The sequence below is a fragment of the Sus scrofa genome, chromosome 7 (genome assembly GCF_054392235.1).
Source record: "Sus scrofa isolate SSC_HxYL_T2T_F1_AM1 chromosome 7, Sscrofa_HxYL_maternal_Yorkshire_Landrace_v2.0, whole genome shotgun sequence".
Lineage (NCBI taxonomy): Eukaryota > Metazoa > Chordata > Mammalia > Artiodactyla > Suidae > Sus > Sus scrofa.
This window is the reverse complement of record NC_139389.1, coordinates 86,738,690-86,757,973: the sequence shown is the minus strand read 5'-3', so window position 1 is coordinate 86,757,973 and position 19,284 is coordinate 86,738,690. Positions and strand designations below refer to the sequence as shown.

At 41.8% G+C, this 19,284-nt stretch overlaps 1 long non-coding RNA gene across 1 annotated transcript; it reads right to left on the bottom strand.

The window, feature by feature from the left end:
• Window positions 1-2,330: 2,330 nt before the first annotated feature.
• LOC110261608 (uncharacterized) lies at window positions 2,331-19,226 on the bottom strand. Its single transcript, XR_002345954.2, has 4 exons — window positions 19,141-19,226; window positions 18,193-18,259; window positions 6,091-6,186; window positions 2,331-2,928 (listed from the first exon to the last, which is right to left on the bottom strand). It is a non-coding gene; the product is annotated as an uncharacterized LOC110261608 (long non-coding RNA).
• Between the last annotated feature and the right edge of the window lie 58 nt (window positions 19,227-19,284).

Here is a 19,284-nt window from a genome sequence, read left to right as displayed (position 1 = left end):
TACCACATCTTTTTAATCCATTCATCTGTCAATGGACAATTAGGTTGTTTCCATGTCTTGGCTATTGTGAATAGAGCTGCTATGAACACAGGGATGCATGTATCTTTTTCAGTGAAAGTTTTGTCTGGATATATGCCCAGGAGTGGGAATGCTGGATCATATGGTAGCTCTATATTTAGTTTCCTGAGGTACCTCCATAGTGGTTGTACCAATTTACATTCCCACCAACAATGGGTTTTTTTTCTTTTTAGGGCTGCACTTGTGGCATGTGGAAGTTCCCAGGCTAGGGGTCAAAACGGAGCTGCAGCTGCCGGCCTACACCACAGCCAGAGCCATGCCAGATCCAAGTCGTGTCTGTGACCTACACCATAGCTTGTGGCAATGTCGGATCCTTAATCCACTGAGCAAAGTTAGGGATTGAACCCACATCCTCACAGACACTATGTTGGGTTCTTAACCTACTGAGCCACAATGGGAACTCCAAGTCTTTGCTTTTCTATTAGTTGGTTCTTTCAGCCTGACCACTCAGCCCTGATCGGCCTCCTTCCTTCTAGATTCAGGGCTTCTCCTGTGACTCAGACCCCGGTCTGATCTGCCACAGGCCCGCAGACAAGAATCATTATCCCCTCATCTGGAAAACCGAGGTAAAAGATACACATTGACTTATGATGCATGCTCCATGGCACTTGCTAAGTCAATCTTTGCCAAATGAAATGGAGCACCCCTTAGTGGAGAGTGCCTTAGTCCCTAAACCAGGCATCTCATCCATCTAGCTGTTTGCAACAGTCAGGATGATGACAGGACTGCTCCTTTTGCAGAGCTCTCTGGGGTCTCCCAGATCCCTGCTCAGGTGCCTACAGGTTCACTGCTAGATAGCACTTTCTCCCATTCTGAATGCCTTTGGGACCAATGTACTGCAACTGTGACCCCATTCAGCCTGTTCTGGTTTTAGAGGAGATGGAATATAAAACCGAACTACATGTTAACTCTTCTTAGTTGCAAAACTTTGCCTTCCCTAGCCTTCTCCTTTAATTTTTCCTTCAGGTTATAATTCCCAAGATTTCAGTCATGTCTGCTGACCTCTGGCTCTTCTAAGGGGTCCTCCCACCTCACTCTTGGCAATGCCAGTGAGCAGCAGGCAATCCCTTCCCCTCTGGAGACAATTAGGGTCTGTTGCTATCACCTCCTCCTGTGGTCTGATTCACTCCTCTGCCACCGCACCAGGGGCTCCTTGCTTGGTGGAAGTGCCATGGGAAAGGAAAGGATCATGTAGGTCCTGCCTGTCTGCGGTCTGTGGCTCCAGTCTCTCCTACTTGAGAAGTCTCCTCAGCTTTTTATTCGGGGCTCAGAGATCATGGAAGTCCTCCATTGTGCTAAAGGGACCCAGGGAGTGCAGCTCATGCTTGCCAGTCGCTACTATAGGGGAGTTTGTGGCCAAGATGGCATGATTGGCCTATGTCTATCCCAGGGAACTGAAAGGACGAATATGTACCTCTAGACAGAAAATAAAAACTAGAGTCAAGAGAAAGACAGTAAATGTGTGAAAACTTTTCCCTTTCTTTTTCTTTTTTGGTCTTTTTTAGGGCCGCACCCACGGCATATGGAAGTTCCCAGGCTAGGGGTCAAATTGGATCTGAGCCGAGTCTGTGACCTACACCACAGCTCACAGCAGCCATAGCTTACAGACACAAATGCTGGATCCTTAACCCACTGAGCAAGGCCAGGTATTGAACCCAAGTCCTCATCGATACTAGTCGGGTTCGTTAACTGCTCAGCCATGACAGGAACTCCTCCTGAAAACTTTTTCTAATGTAAGCCTTGAGAACGGTGGAATCACCTCCCGACATCCCTTTTAGGCCTAGCCTCTAGCCATGCTGAACCATGGACAGCCACCTCTGGGTCTTATTCTGGCTCTGCCTGGAACCCTGGTCCCCACTTGGTATTCTAGGGTAATTATGTATCCTCTCAGATTCAGTATGGTGTCATCTCCTGCAGGAAACCTTCCCTGTTCCCTGCCACACACTCCCCAGACCTGCAGTTAGGCTCCTGTTTTCCCCATTCAACTCTGTATTGTTATTATCTGATTATTAGTATGTTTTTCCCCAGAAGACTGTCAGTTTCCGAAGGGTACAATATGCGACACCAATCTCTGATGTCTCCACCTAGAATGTTATCTGTCATATGGAAGGGACCCTTAATAAATGTTTATAGAGTAACAAAATTGAGATCAATGGGTCAAAGGACACAAACAATCCTTTAGGCTCTTGATATATCGCAAACTGCCCTCCAAATAGTTGACACTTATTTGTAATGCCATCTATTACAGAATGTTAAGTTTCGCTGCAGCCTTGCTACTTTATTAGGAGAAATTGTGTCCTAATGTTTTAACATGTATTTCTTTACTAGTGAGGTTAGTTTCCCCAGTGTTTAATTCATTCATCATAATCCTCTATCATGAACTATCTCTTTATATCTTAGTAATCATTTTCTGACAGCTTACCAAGACTACAGCCATATTTCTTTCTCCCCTTAAGCAAGGAGCCACAGGCCCAACCTTGCAGCTGAAATGAAGCACTGGTTTCTTGAGCTATGTAGGTCCATGTCAGTGTGCCCCAGAAGGGCAGCTTACAACCTAAGTTTGCTACAAGGTCCAAGATGGTTAAGATCTTCCACAGTACAGACTTTATTTTCTTGGTAGGAGGTAGAGTTAAATACAGTCCGACAGTTTTCAGCAGATGCCTAAAATTTCTGCAAAAGAGTAAGTCTATGAAAAAGATCCATCCTCTTCATCCCATGAAATCTGCCAAGTCTCTTCTCTAGAACTTCTTCCCTTAAACCTCTAGATGGAGAGGGAAAGCAGGAGCAGGCAGGGAGTATTGCCACAGCACAGGTCAACTTCTTAGCCAGCTTTTCTGTCAGTTGGTGAAGCTATTGTGATATAAATTGGAAGGGAAAAGTCTTTTTCTCCAAAAAAATGTGACCTGAGATCTTATTCTATCTCTATACATCCCTGGTATGAGGGAGGCCTCTCCCAGTTCCTCTGATAGATAGTTATATAATGAACTTTTTTTACCATGGTTATAATGACTTTTCACAGTACATACTAGAGAGCATTGGGGAAAATTTATAGATACTATCTCAAGCCACCCAGTTTGGCTTGGCACACTCTCACCCACAACTCAGGCTTTGAAGCTGCTCCAGTTCATTTCAAAGTTCCTGTATTGCCAGTCCCCATTTTAGGCCAGAGCTATTTATCCTTTGATGTCTGAAGAAGCAGGGTTTTTTTCAGTCTGAACTCTGGGCCCAGCCTTCACGGCTCAAGTAGAAACTACCCTCCTTATGTCCATACAAAGTCAACTTGAGAGTTCATCCGTATTTTGTTTGGAAAACATTTCTAAGCTAGACTCTTGGCTGACAATTCTAAACTTTTCCTGCCTGAAAACTTTCTCCTTCTTATCTGTACACTAAATAAACTCCTCTTTTTTAAAAAAGTTCACGAACTGTAGAGTATCCAGAGAGCCAGCAATGTATCTCTTTAAGAAACTCATCCAATTCACTCAAAAAATGTTTGATCAGATACGGCTCTGACTAGGAATCTGCTACGACTATGTATCTGATTTTGCCTAAGTGCTGAAAACACAGTCAGAACTACCTTTAGCCCCACGAAAGAGGAGCCCCTTCTCTGGGCCTCACACTAAAGAAAGTCCCACATGTAACTGATGTAGACATATAAATAATACATTTATTAAAGAATACAGAAGTGCCTCTGTCACTTGGGATCTACTGCAACCTATAATCCTAAACTTCTGCTTTAGGGACTGACATGGCTCTAATCCAAGGGACACACTTTTCCACATCTCTTGCCCCAATCCTTAAAGGAGACTATGTCTGAGTGACAAGACTGCTTGTAGATTGTGCCTCTCCCAGGAGAGGAGATAGACACGGCTTCCTAGTATGGGGAGGACTAGGCAGAAGAAGCATACAGGTAAAAGAAAAGATGAACTTGTCAAATTCTTTCTCTCAGAGAGCATGACTGCAATGCGTTTTTATGTTATCACATATCACGGTTCTAGGCACCTATTTTCTTTCTTCCCTTAAGGTTCCAATGCACAGTTCTGAAGGTACACAAAAATTACCATGGTATTCCTAATAGTTGTACATAGCAGCTGAAGCACATTCTGCAATATCCAATTTGCAATCTCTTTACTCTTAAATTTGTATATGTGAAGGTTTGGACAACATGTGTGAACTTGACATTAATTCTTTATAATTCTCTATATATCTAGATATTGCTTTAAGAAGTGGTAAAAATCACAATATAAGTTAAAGCACTTTATATAATAAAATTAAAATAATCCTTAACAGTTAATGTGCTAATGTTAATTTAACATATGCAACCCCATGACAGTGTTAGAACATGCTCTGTAAAACTAATGATTAATTTCCAAATCTAAGTAATGCTTTACAAACTGTATTGACAATACCAGTTGCTATAGACTTAACAGAGTAAAATATTTTCAAATTAAATTATTTTTTAAAATAACTATAGGAGTTCCTGTCATGGCTCAGTGGTTGATGAATCCGACTAGGAACCATGAGGTTATGGGTTCAATCCCTGGCCTTGCTCAGTGGGTTAAGGATCCGGCATTGCCGTGAGCTGTGGTGTAGGTCGAAGACATGGCTTGGATCTGGCATTGCTGTGACTGTGGTATAGGCTGGCAGCTACAGCTCCAATTAGACCCCTGGCCTGGGAACCTCCACATGCCGTGGGTGTGGCCCTAGAAAAAGACAAATAATAATAATAATAATAACAATAATAATAACTACAATGCTTCAAGAAAAACTGGCTAACTTGACATTTATTGCTGTCCAAAGAAGATAAATTATGTAAAAATATAGACTATAAGAATACAGTGAGTAGTTCCCACTGTGGCTCAGCAGGTTAAGAACCTGGCTAGTATCCATGACGGTGCAGGTTTGATCTCTGGTCTCTCTCACTGTGTTAAGAATCTGGTCTTGTCGCAAGGTGCCAAGTAGGTCACAAACACAGCTCGGATCCCGCATTGCTGTGACTGTGGTGTAGGCCAGCAGATGTAGCTCCAATTTGACGCCTAGCTCGGGAACTTCCATATGCCATGAATGCATCCCTAAATATTAAAATTTAAAAAAATTTAAGAAAAAGAACACAGTGATTTTGCTGAAATGAGGGCAAAAATCAATTTTTTAGCTGTGGCTTTAGAAGGTCAATCTGTCTGTCCTCCTTCCTTTAAACAGAAGACATCCCACCTATCATTGATTCTCTGCTGCTTTCAACTCAAGTGACCTTGCCAGGACTTTGGAAGGGGAATTGGAAGAGACAAGATTATATGGAAGTTAGGGAGTTTTTTTGATACAGAGGATTTGTACTATAGGAAGAAGGCTGAGAAGAAGCACATTAGACTCTGGGATTCTTCATACGTTTCAGGGTCATTGATGCTATCAGCATTTGAGGTCAATGAGGAGAGGCTGGAGATTTCAAGCATGGGTGGATCATGTACTTTTTGTCTCCTCTCATCCCAGGAGCCTTTAAAAAAATTTTTTTAATGATTTTTATTTTTTCCATTACAGTCGGTTTACTGTTTTTTATTTATTCTTTTTTTTTTTTTTTAGGGCCACAGGTGTGGCATATGGAAGCTCCCAGGCTAGGGGTCAAATTGTAGTTACAGCTGCCGCCACCACCAAAGCAATGTGGGATCCAAGCCAAGTCTACAACCTACACCACAGCTCACGGCAATGCTAGATACTTAACCCACTGACCCACTGATTGGGGCCAGGGATCGAACCCACAGCCTTATGGATACTAGTCAGGTTCATTTCCACTGAGCCACAATGGGAACTCCTTGAAAAAATTTTTGGCCATGCCTGCAGCATGTAGAAGTTTCCAGGCTAGGGATCTAAACCAAGCCACTGCAGTGATCCGGATTAAACCGGACCTTTAATCCTCTGTACCACAAGGGAACTCCCCAGGAGCCTTTAGATTCCCCTTTAGTCTCCTCTGCTTTCAGCCATCCTTCCAACAACTATTTCCATTTCCTTTCCCAGGATCCTTACCAACCATCTGGAACTAGAATTATCTTTAGTTTGAACCAAATTGTATCAAGCGCTGGAACAGAGCTGGAGAATGCTGCATAGAGAGAACACTGGGATCTGGAAAAGGAAAAATCTTGATTATTTTCAATAGCTCTGAATCCCCGGCAAGGAGCCAGAGAGGGCTATAAGGAAACAGAAGATGAACGTGATTTCTGAATGAGCTTGAAGTGAGGGAGAAAGCAAAAAAGAATAGGCATAAGAACCATAGGAAGGGTTGAGTTAGCTGGGGCATTGTTAACTAGAAGCTAAAATCAGGACTGACTTAGGAAGGGATCTGGGAGCTGGGGGAAGTTAGGAAAAACCATACCAACCACAGTGGGGGGCACTGCATCCTCAAGGGCTAGCCTAGTGAGGAAGAACCATATCCACCACAGGAGGGCACTATATCCCCAAGGGCTAACCCAGAGTGTGCAGGACCAGCAAAACAGAGAGGTCAGTCAAGGACAGCTAAGTCCCTCTCCTTTGTTCCCAGCAGACAGCATCTCTCCCTCTACCTAACCCTTGGGTTTCTTATAGATACAGAGACACCTGTAGGAGAGGGACACAACAGTCACCATCCAATTCACACACCATCTCCATGACAGATACAAATATATCCAACAGACAGGAAGAGTACAGTCATTTTGAAAAGGGACAGGAGGAATTGGCCTTGGGCAAAACAGGCCTTGGAAACTAAAGAATAAAGGCCCTGGGGGTCCCAGAGACAAAAACCAGGCTTGTGGGAATAAAAGATGACCTTTATCTCTGTTACACTAATTATATACCTATTTGCCACAAGACAAGAAGCTCAACTATACATTTTAAACTTATCCGTTCTGGAGTTCCTGTCGTAGCGCAGTGGTTAACAGATCCAACTAGGAACCATGAGGTTGCAGGTTTGATCCCTGGCCTTGCTCAGTGGGTTAAGGATCCAGCATTGCTGTGAGCTGTGGTGTAGGTTGCAGACGCGGCTTGGATCCTGTGTTGCTGTGGCTCTGGCGTAGATAGGCGGCTGCAGCTCCTATTCAACCCCTGGCCTGGGAACCTCCAAGAAATGGCAAAAAGACCAAAATAAATAAATAAATAAATAAAAATAAACTTATCCATTCTGGTGCTTTCCTGCAGAAGATTCTCATGCATTTCTTTCCTGTCACAGAAATGCTATTTCTGACAGCCACCATAGAACCACCTGCTGCAGATCAAAGAAGTATGACACTTTCTGGAAATTACTGGTGAGCATGAGACAAAGTCTGCCTTTTGTTATAAAAGCATCTTGCCCCTTCTACTCAGGGAGCTGACACTCTCCCTCCCCCACTTCTCACTTGAACATGAGCTATCTCTTCTAATAAAAAACTTTGCTTACCTAAGAGTCCTGTGGAAGTGGTTATTCATTTCTATGGTATTGCTGTCAATATGCTAGAAAGGGCCTGTTAACACTCTCACATATGTACACACAGATGTAATTTATTCCCTCTTCCAAAGATCACCCTGACAACAGTGTTATCTTTGTAGGTAAATGTACTGCCCTCCCTCCCATAAGGAACAACAGCAGCCATTGCCAGTCAAACTGATGCTAGTTGGAATTCTTGCCTTTTCCTCATATTTTGCCACAGCTTAAAAAATATCAGGACTTTTAATGATGCTCCATGCTCCTACTAATACTGTATGTTCTTCCTGACACCAAGCTTTGCCTCATAAGAAAGAATGGCAAGAGGAGTTCCTGTCATGGCGCGGTGGTTAACAAATCCAACTAGGAGCCATGAGGCTGAGGGTTCAACCCCTGACCTCGCTCAGTGGGTTAAGGATCCGGTGTTGCCGTGAGCTGTGGTGTAGGTCGTAGATCCCACGTTGCTATGGCTCTGGCGTAGGCTGGCAGCTACGGCTCCGATTAGACCCCTAGCCTGGGAACCTCCATATGCCGCTAGTGCAGTCCTAGAAAAGGCAAAAAAAAAAAAAAAAAAAAGAAAGAATGGCAAGAGGCCAAGGGAGAAGTGAATTATGATTCATTTTGGAAAAAAATATTCTTGGATCAAAAGCAGAGGTTTTAGGGGGCAGGGGTAGGCAAAATGGGTGTGGGGAGTCAAAAGGTATAAATTTCCAGTTATAAAATGAGTAAGTCATGGAGATGTAACAACAGCATAGTGACTATAGTTAACACTGTATTGCATACTTGAGAGTTTCTAAGAGAGTAGGTCTTAAAAGTCCTCATCAGAGGGGAGGAAAAAAGAGGAGAGAGTACTTAGATGGTATGTGTTAACAATCAGCCTTCTGAAAAACAAAGAGAAAATTTCAGTTATGTAGAGAGGAAAGCATTTATTCTGAGGGGTGCCTGGGGAAAAGTAAATTGACCACCTAAAAAGTAGTCAAGAATTCTCTGAGTGGCCCTGGGATTCCAAACATTCCTCTATCAAAATCACCTACCTGGAGGAGTCATCCTAAATTCTAGACGAGAAAGAGATTTTATGAGGCTGGAAAGGACCTCAGAATGTCTGATTTAAGGGGAAAATATTTCAAATAACGTTAAAAACATTGTTTCTAATTAGAGAAGTAACACAAGCGTATCCAATACAGAAATGATAGGGAATTTGGAAAAATCTACTCAGCTAAAGGACATCCAACCAAGGATACTTTTTGTATTGGCAAATTTCCAACCAGTATTTTTTTACTGATTATATTTAAAACTAAAATGTGTCCTATGGTACGTATTATTTCATGCTCTGCTTTTTTTTTTTTTTTTTTTTGCTCAGTAATATAAAAGGAATGTTTTCCCATTTCCATAAACTTTCTCCTAGGGTGTAACTTAGCAGCATAGTATGCCATCCTACATTAGTGCCGTCACTGGTTTAACTTTTCTCCTGCTGCTGAGTAGTTCAGCTCTTTTCCCTACTCATGACAGCAGCCTGAGAGCTGGTAACTGAAATGCTGCCCTCAGCGGTGGTGGCCTTTCCTGATGAGCTCTTTCAAGTGCACGGGATTACCAGGGCGAGGGCTTGCTCTCCTTAAAGTCCTTGTTCTTTGTTTCCAGTCAGAGTGTTAATAACATAGCTCACTGCTAGTGAAAAACAAATGCACGCTCTTCTAACCAAAGGCCCTTATTTATCAACCCATGGAAGGCTCTCTGGGCCAGCCTCCATGGTATTGGTGTTTTACAGACAAAATACTGAAAGTGCAGGATGGAAGGAGTAAAAACAACCCCAGACTTACCCTGAGCTTGCGTGACTTCACCTACTTAAAATCTTTTCATTCTTCTAAAACTTTTCTCTAAGTGAGCATAAAAAAAAAAATGAAAGTATTGTTCCAGAATTTTACTTTACCTATTTTATAAAAATGGTCATTATTTTCACTTTCTGCTAGATTTCAGAGATGAGAGCATAGCTTGACTTAGTGAGTGGTGTCCCTTGGTGTAGAGATGTTGTTCGGCTCCCATTCCCAGCCTCGGGAGAAAATATTCCTTGTGTGATTTCTCTCCTAGTGGTGAGTCTCTGCTCTAAGCCACTCACATCTGTCCCTTGTCACCTAGTATGACTTATACTATCCTGAACATTTTAAAGAAATTTTTGAAAAACTACAATGTTTAAAAACAAAAAATAACAAAACAAAACAAAAACAAACAAAAAAAAGACTTCCCGTCATGGCTCAGTGGTTAACGAACCCGACTAGTAACCATGAGGTTGCGGGTTCGATCCCTGGCCTTGCTCAGTGGGTTAAAGATCTGGTGTTGCCGTGAGCTGTGGTGTAGGTCGAAGACGCAGCTCAGACCCCAAGTTGCTGTGGCTATGGTGCTGGTCGGTAGCTACAGCTCTGATTGGACCCCTAGGCTGGGAACTTCCATATGCCATGGGTGCAGATCTAAAAAAAAGTCAAAAAAATAAAAAATGAAAACAAAACAAACAAAAAACCAGAGGTTTTCTTTAGGTTAATGACAAGGAACTAGGGATGGGAACTTAGTTCCCTTGAGGGAATCTGGCCCTGGTTGTAGTCCTCAGTTGGTGGAAAGACTGAGTAATGACAGGAGACTACCTATAGCTCTAAAGCACATGGGACAAATCAGAGGGATGCCAACCAGTTAATACTGGACACATGCTGTGATTTGTTTAGGTATTTTTTTGTTAGTTTTTTGGCTGTGCTGAGCATATGAAAATTCCCAGGCCAGTGATCAAACCTGGGCCAGAGCAGTGACCTAAGCCACTGCAGTGACAATGCCAGATCCTTAACCTACTGAGCCACCAGGGAACTCCCTTGCTTATTTTTATTTTTTTATTTTTTATTTTTTGTCTTTTTGTCTTTTGAGGGCCGCACCCGGGATATATGGAGGTTCCCAGGCTAGGGGTTTAATAGGAGATGTTGCTGCCGGCCTACGCCAGAGCCACAGCAACACCAGATCTGAGCCACATCTAGACCTACACCACAGCTCACGGCAATGCCGGATCCTTAATCCACTCAGCATGGCCAGGGATTGAACCTGCAACCTCATGGTTCCTAGATAGATTCGTTTCTGCTGTGCCATGGTGGGAACTCCTAGGTTTTTTTTTTTTTTTCTTTTTAAACTCCTGGGCATTTTTAAAAGGATGCCTCACCCTTTCCCACTGAATTGAATTGTTTTGACAAAGGGTTTTCACCTCACCTTGTCAAATTATAAACATATTGTTATTTTAAAATCTCATAAACATGTTTATGTAAGTCTTATTTTTAAACCTATTTTTTTGAGGAAAAAATTTTTAAGTAGAAAATGTGTTCATATCTGAAATAAGGAAACACCTCATTTGTTTTTGTGGACAGACTGATGAGGATAGAGTGTCAGGCTGCTGGCTGCCTGCAGGAACCCTCAATCCCTGGCATGAGTTTTAGCATAACAACTTGGGCAGCCACACCATCTTTGCACACTGAGCATCAAGTGCCAATATCCCTGCACTTCTGGTGGAGAAACTTGAATCAGCTTTCCTGCAGGCAATGACCACCAGTCTTTGAGAGGACTCCAGCCTCCCTTTACAAAAATGAGGAAGAAAATTTCACAGGTGGAGCTCAATGATGGATGGACAGTATTCACCAGGCAGCAGCAGCAGCAGCAGCAGCCTGGCACGGAGACCTTAATTGCTTCTGAGTTGGTGTGTATCTGTCCCTATTGTCCTACCCTACACATTCACTTGCTCCCTGCTCAGCTAACTGACAGAAGTAAATGTAAATGTTGTATTAATCAAGTGTGTGTGTGTGTGTGTGCGCGCGCGCGCGCGCACGTGTGCGTGCATGTGTCACAAATCTTTCTCTCGGCCTATACTTTGAAATCCTGAACCTATGGGCTTCATGTTTTATCTTATCATTCAAAACAAAACGTATATCCTTTGTTCTTGTAGTTCTCGGCTTGCTGAATCCTTGAAAGCCATATAGAGAGGTATAGCAACCTATTCTTACTCAACTTGGTCAACCTAGTGAGTCTTTATGACTGTAAGAGAATTTCCCTGGCATCCTCCTCCTCTCTGAGGCAATCATCACTCTGAGCCCAGGGTCATGTTTAAGTGGCATTCCAGCAACAGAGAAGTCAAACCAGTAGAAATGCACTACTTGCTGAATATCTAACTTGGCCCCCAAATCTATTAACAGGACCTAAAAGGGCCCTGAATCTCTACTTTAGAATATATATTTTAATTTTTTATAATTCCCTCTTTCCACACTGTAGAAAGTAGTTTACAAAGCTCAGTCAAATGCCAGAAACCTAAATATCTAAACATTAGAATGAGATGCTAGGGAGTTCCTGCTGTGGCACAGCGGAAACAACTCTGACTAGGAACCACAAGATTGCGGGTTCGATCCCTCGCCTCTCTCAGTGGGTTAAGGATCTGGCGTTGCCGTGAGCTGTGGTGTAGGTCGTAGTCGTGGCTTGGATCCTGTGTTGCTGTGGTGGTGGTGTAGGCTGGCAGCTGTAGCTCCAATTTGACCCCTAGCCTGGGAACCCCCATGTGCCAAGGATTAAAAAAAGAAAAAGAAAAAGAAAGAGATGCTAATTCAGTTGATTATGGTACTATCCTTAATCGTAGGAGGGGAAAAAAGGATAATGCATCTCACTTGATTCCCAAAGAATTAACCTAAAATATACTGAGATTCTAGCAGTGAATACAAAACACAAGACACAGGGTCAACAATCAAAGACTGAAGAAACATTCTCCAGCAGGAGGTAGGGAGCTGGTTTTAGAAACAGGTAGAGCTTGAGAGAGCAGGATGTCCAGCTTGCAAGTGGCTACTTCTCTGTGGCATTCGGAGAAAGAATGAATTAAAAATGGGTGATGTTGAGAAGGGCAAGAAGATTTTTGTTCAGAAGTTTATCCATAGCATTGAGAACTATGTCTAGATACTCATGTTGCAACAGAAGAAATGGTGGGGGAAAAACTGTAATTGTAATGTATACATGTAAGGATAACCTGACTCCCTTGCTGTACAGTGGGAAAATAAAATAAAATAAAATAAAATAAAAAAGAAGTTTATCCAGTGCCATACTGTGGAAAAAAGGAGGCAAGCACAAGACCGGCCCAAACCCCATGGTCTGTTTGGACAGAAGACAGGTCAGGCTCCTGGATTCACTTACTCAGATGCCAACAAGAACAAAGGCCTCACCCAGGGAGAGGAGATGCTGATGGAGTACTTGGAGAATCCCAAAGAAGTACCTACCTGGAACAGTTGATCTTTGCTGGCTTTAAGAAGGGAGAAGGGGAGCACTTGGTAGCTAATCTCAAAAAAAGCTACTAATGAGTAATAGTTGGCCACCACCTTATTTGTTACAAGACCAAAATGTCTCATGACTTTTATATGTGTACCATATTTAAATGGATCTCCTACACTAGAATTCAGACCATGTATGGCTGATGGAATGTTTCTGTTGGACAGTCCTGAATTAAATCAGATTGGTCTGTGGCTAAATGAATATGGTCAGCTTTTTGAATTTTAGTAGTAATTGCAGTTCAATAAGTACTATCACTGTTTTCCCCTTCTAAAGAGATGATGGAATATGAAACACTAAACTTTTTGGGAAGATGGTGAATATCTTCTCAAAACCTATAGAATATTGGTTTTATATTTAGATTTCTATAGCTGGTTATATTAATATATTTAAATACTGAGATAAGCCCTTCACTGTCTCATAGAACAGAGCAAGATTTACCCGTGTTTCAAGTTGTGTTCACTAGCCAGTTAAAGCAAGAGCTGGAGAAAAACCAACAATGCTCACTTTATCTTTTTGGTCCTAACTATGTCAATTTCATTAAAATTATCTGTATCTTAAAAAAAAAGAAAAATTAGGTAGAGTTCAAAGAGTCCTACCATAATGAGAAGGAACACAATAGTACTGCCTTAAAAAAAAATACAGTCTAAAACATAACAAACCCAAGGTATTCTGAAAGTTCCTAAGTAGGAAAAGCAAACCACTAATAGAGGAATATAGACAATAATAATTCCTAGCATTCTACTGAAAAAATAAAAACTACCATATGGAGACCAGGAAACAAAGATACTTTATCTAGCTGACTCTTTATTCTTACGTGAAGACAATAGAAAGTCATTCTTAGACTACTAATATTTATTTAACTGACATTTATTTCTGAGTGCCTTTGCTGTGACAAGCATATTCTAAGTGTTGCGTGTATTAAGGTGAGCAAAACAAACAGGTTCCTGCATTTTAGACTGTGTCCCCACATACCTTGGATATTTCACAAACTAGTTTAGCAGGGTAGATTTTAACTAAGAAGAGAAAATCCTTCTGTTGCAGCAGTTAAAATACCCATACCCATAGAGAGAGCCTACTTTCATTCCCATGGTAAGCAGGGTCACTGCAAGGGGAGGAATGCCCTTGCCTTTGCCATCAAGAATATGGCCTGGCCTCCCATGTGGACTGCATCAGAGAATCAGGGGAGGACAAATTATTTATCAACTCTGGGGAAAGAGAGAAATCAAATATCGTAAGATGAAAGGTAGTGCAGTCATCATCAGGTGTCTTTGCTGGCTTGATAAAATCAAGGTCACAGAAGGCTATAACCAAAGAGAATTAGCTAAACTACCACATTTTATTTAATCACAGTTCAGAAGAACTCCCCTAATTTCTGTTAAAGGTACTTTAACAATATCACTTCCCTCTGGAGGGAAGTAAGAGACTAGTGGGAAGAGTTAATTGGTGTTTACTTGAGAACAAAAAAGAAAGTGAAGGTCCAAAAAGATAGATGAGAGAGAGAGAGAGAGAGAGAGAGAGAGAGAGAGAGAGAGAGCGCGATACAAAGAAAAGGAAGGCGGGAAAGAGAGGAGGGGAGGGAAGGGAAGGGCGACAGACTGGCTCTCCAAAGGCACGGATGAAGCAACAGCTTGGAGACAACATTCTGAAAGGATGGAGCATCATCCTTCAGGGTGCAGTGTATTTATTGAACCAGAAACCTCTAAATGAGACTATGTCCTAAGGAGGAAGAATTACAGGTCTGATAACTAAGGAGCAGAAGCAGGACTGGCTTCACTTACCATCACTCCCACTGACCCAGGGAAATTTCATGCTTGCATCTTTGTAACTCTGGGCTCTGCAGGGTCAAAAGTCCACACCCCAAAAGAGGATGCGCTCTTGCTAAGGGACATTTTGAGGGTCTCACTGAACTACAAACTACAGCTGCTGCCACAACACTTTGGATTTCTTGGGTCTAGAGAGCAGCAGATGAAAAGAGGGGTTACCATACTGTCAGGGCTAAGTAACCCTAATTAGCAGGAAGAGGTAGGACTGCCTTTTCACCATGGGAGCAGAGAGGAATTCATGTGGAACTCAAGTGATCTTACTTGGCTGCTTCCCGGAATTCCCATGCTCCACTGTAACTGTGAAAGTACATGTGCAGCCACGTCAGTCAGAGAAAGATATGACTATCAAGGGTTTGGACCACTCAGGAATGAAGGTTTGGGGCATAACACCAAACAAGCCACTAAGACACGATATAGCTAAGGGTTAGGGGAAATTAGAATGGACAGTAGAGAAGGGAGAGGATGGTGCCAGTAGCAGCCCTGAGATCACATGCAGTGATAGTGACTATAATTTTCCCCACTAACCTCCTTTTTCTAAGTTTTTCCTCAGGAACAGATTCCCATACAAAGCGTGAGGGATTGCCTCTTAAGCCTATCTGAAGAAGTGGATCTATATGGCTCTAGGGAAGCTATGAAAATGCATTACTCAGCTCTCCTGCTGTGGGGATCATCATTAACTCATGGCCCCAATTGCAACACCCTTAATCTGCCATGCTTCCCATGGGCCACTCTCAGACAATGACTTAGGACAGCAGGGATACTAATTCCTTTTCTGCAGGACTCCTCCAATGGCCACCTCGAGCTCAAAGATTCTCCGTTAGCCAGGCTGAAACTTTTCCACAACTGTGCCTATCCAACCTGTTTTCCTTCCCTCCCTCTTTCACAGAGGTCAGACCTGCATCAGTCTGACAGATCTTCCTGACTCTTCTGGCTTCCTCTCTCTTTCCCTTTCAAAGGCATTCTTCCAATAAATCTCTTATGGATCTAATTCCATCCCAATATCTGCTTCTCTAAGAACCTAAACTGACACAAATATGCCCACAAAACAATTTAAAACTGTAAACTATGATTTCAAAACAAGCTAAGAAAATAATCCAAGACATGAAAGAACAACATGTATCAAAATTAGAAAAAATTCAGAAAAAAAAAGGTGACATATTCAGGAAAGCTACAAATAAAAATAAAAAATTTTTTTAATGATAAAGACTAACCAAGAAGACCTATGAATGCAAGCAAACACAATGAAAAATGTCTTAAGAGAACAGAAGATTAAAAGGGGGAGAAAGAGGAGTTCCTGTCGTGGCTCAGTGGTTAGCGAATCCGACTAGGAACCATCCGACTTGGAGGTTCGGTCCCTGGCCTTGCTCAGTGGGTTAAGGATCTGGCGTTGCTGTGAGCTGTGGTGTGGGTCGCAGAAGCGGCTCGGATCCTGCGTTGCTGTGGCTCTGGCCTAGGCTGCGGCTACAGCTCCAATTCGACCCCTAGCCTGGGAATCGCCATATGCTGAGGGAATGACCCAAGAAATGGCAAAAAGACAAAAAGGGGGGGGGGTGGAGAAAGAAACAAAAAGAAACAAAGAAAAAGATAAAAAGGGGTACTATTTGGGTCCTTTGGTGGAAGAATTTCTTTAATTTCCCCAAATACTATTCCAGTTGCTTTATACCTTCATTACTGAGTGTCTCTAAATCTAATTACTATTTCCCTTTTTCACAAACTCATTGAAGACCAGTTGGTCATCATTCATCTCCAACAAAACTATACAAACATTCCTCAAAGAATCTTTATTTTCCTTTACTTAACTTGAGGGATGGTCTGGGGAGGATTTATTTCTAATATTGTCTAATTCCTGCACATTTATATCTGTTTTTAAAATGTAGAGCCACTAATTGGAAATATTACCTAGGTGTGATCAAGGTGTGATCACTGTTAACATGAAATAATTCATGGGTTAGGTATGAAATGGGTTCATCTATGCTTTATGAATTTGTGACCTGGTCAAATGATGATACTTGGATCCTAATCCTAGTATATCCTGTTGAGATTTTTCCAAGCATGGAAACTAAGAGGTCACATGATTAACATCAAAAAAGTTGATTAAGCATTTTCAGTGTACAAAGAATTGTGTTCACTGTTTTATATATGTTAAGGACATCCCTGATCTGTGAGGAGCTGGTATGGAGGGTTTTGTTTTGTTTTTGTTTTTGTTTTACCACCCTCAGCATATGGAGGTTCCCAGGCTAGGGGTCAAATCAGAGCTACAGCTGCTGACCTATGCCACAGCCACAGCAATGCTAGCTAGGTCCAAGCCACATCTGCAACCTACACCAAAGCTCATGGCAACACCAGATCCTTTAACCCACTGAGCAGGGCCAGGGATTGAACCCACATCCTCATGGATACTAGTTGGGTTTATTTCTGCTGAGCCACAATGGAAACTCTGATGTGTGGAGGGTTTTTTGTTTTGTTTTTATGAAAAATACTTTGGATTAAGAACAGGGATACACAGGAGTTCCCTGGTAGCCTAGTGGTTAAGGATCCAGTGTTGTCACTGCTGAGGCTCAAGTTACTGCTGTGGTGTGGGTTTGATCCCTGGCCCAGGAACTTCTACATGCCATGGGCACACAAAAAAAAACAAAAAACAAAAAAAAACAAACAAACAAACAAAAAAAACACATAAATTTAGGACTAAGTCAGCTTTTGAGATGTTATATTACCAAAAGAAGGGAACAATTCTAAATAGACCAGTGTCAGAATAAAGGAAGTCATATCTATATATTGGTGGTTCAAAAGGAAAAGCAGGAGGGACATTTAGAGGCACCACCAACCTCTCCGGCTCATTACTTCTCTGTTTCCAGTGCTTTGACTTACTTGGCCCCAAATATCCCCATGTTAAAGTCTGTCTTAGAAACGAGACCTGAATTCATAATAAAAATTAAAATGTAACTATTCCCGCTTTAAGGTCCCAAAATACATGTGATAACACTTATGATAATAATGGGAACATATTGAGCATTTATTTGGGGCAGACATTATCTCATTACATCCTCACTCCAATAACCCTGTAAGGTAGCAATTGCTATGGTCTTTTTTTTTTTTTTTTTTTTTTTGGCTATGCCCATGGCATGTAGAAATACCTGGGCCGGGGATCAAACCCATGTCACAGCAGCGACCCAAGCCACTGCAGTAATAACATTAGATCCTTAGTCCACCGACCACAGGAAAACTCCAACAACTATTATTGTCTTGCTGCTCTAGAATTCAAATTCAGACTGCCAGACTCCAGATGCCAAACACTTTATATCTCTGTTTCACTACCTCCCTATGTCAAAAAATAACAGCCAATCTTATGCTAACCTACAGTGAGAGGGATATTTTATCTTGCTAACATTTGAGTCAGAGATCTAAAGTTAAACAAAGTGACACAGGAGATAAGACACAAGAGATGAGAAGTGACAAGAGATGAGAGTGTGGCAGTATGAATCAAAGGGGGGGATGAGGGGTAGAGGAAGTGAACCTGAAAGGAAGGAGAGGGGTGAGTGAGGCACTTACCAAAGCTGTCCTAAGTGCCCCTTAAGTCTTACTCCAGAGTATTCAGATTATTGAAAGGCCTCCATTACTAGAAGCAAAGTTTAATAACTCAAATGAAAATCAGACATTTAACTGTCCAATTGATATAGTTCCCCATATTTTATCCCATAATCACCATATTTGGACTCTGACATTTACACCACAGGCAATACTTCTACACATTCAGTCACCAGATTTCTATCCCAAAAGGTTAATAATACCATAGCTGATTAATGAGTGTGCCATAAGAATCACGAGGTTAGAACACAGTAAGTTATTTTTAATGCTACATGTTAACACTTCAGACCAGTGTTCTTAACTAACCTGCTAACTTGCATTCTAAGTAACCACTTGCATTCTAAGTGCATTATGAAGTAGGGTATATGTTTAAAGGTGAATCTCAGACTTAGACTGCCATGGTTTAAATCTAGTTGTCACCTAACAAGCTTTGTGATCTTGTGCATAATATTTAAACACCTGAAGACTCAGTTTCCTCAAGTGCAAAATGGGGTTAAAATAATCTACCCCACAGAATTGTGGGAGCTAAATGAGGTAGCATTATGTAAAAGTGCTTGCCACACTATCTGGCACATACGTTCTAATGCTGGCTATTTATCTAAGCCATTTATTTATATTAATATGAAGAGAAACTAACATGCAAAAGAGATAAAATCTATTAACTATAAACTTCTGCTATCTTCAGTCGCCTAAATCTGGCTTTTCTTATTTCCTTTTTTTTTAATGCTTTTTTTTTTAAGAAATTAAGGTATAGTTGATTTACAGTGTTGTGCTGGTTTTTATTTCATCTCTTCTTTTCACAGTAGGTAAGGACTCCAAGGCTCCAGAGTTCTCCAGAGAGAAAAACGAACAACACAGGTAGCTAATACACACAGAAATTCCTCGACTTCCCAAAAGAGTGCCCGCCCCTACCTCATCCAGCCTTCTCTATTTCTGGACCTGAGGACAAATCCTAAAGAGTTGAGGCCACCTGTCTTCCGGCTGGTTACTTCTGAACCAAGGGCCTTGTGCAGTCTCCAAGGTGATTTACATATCGATTTGTTATTGGCTCCTAGT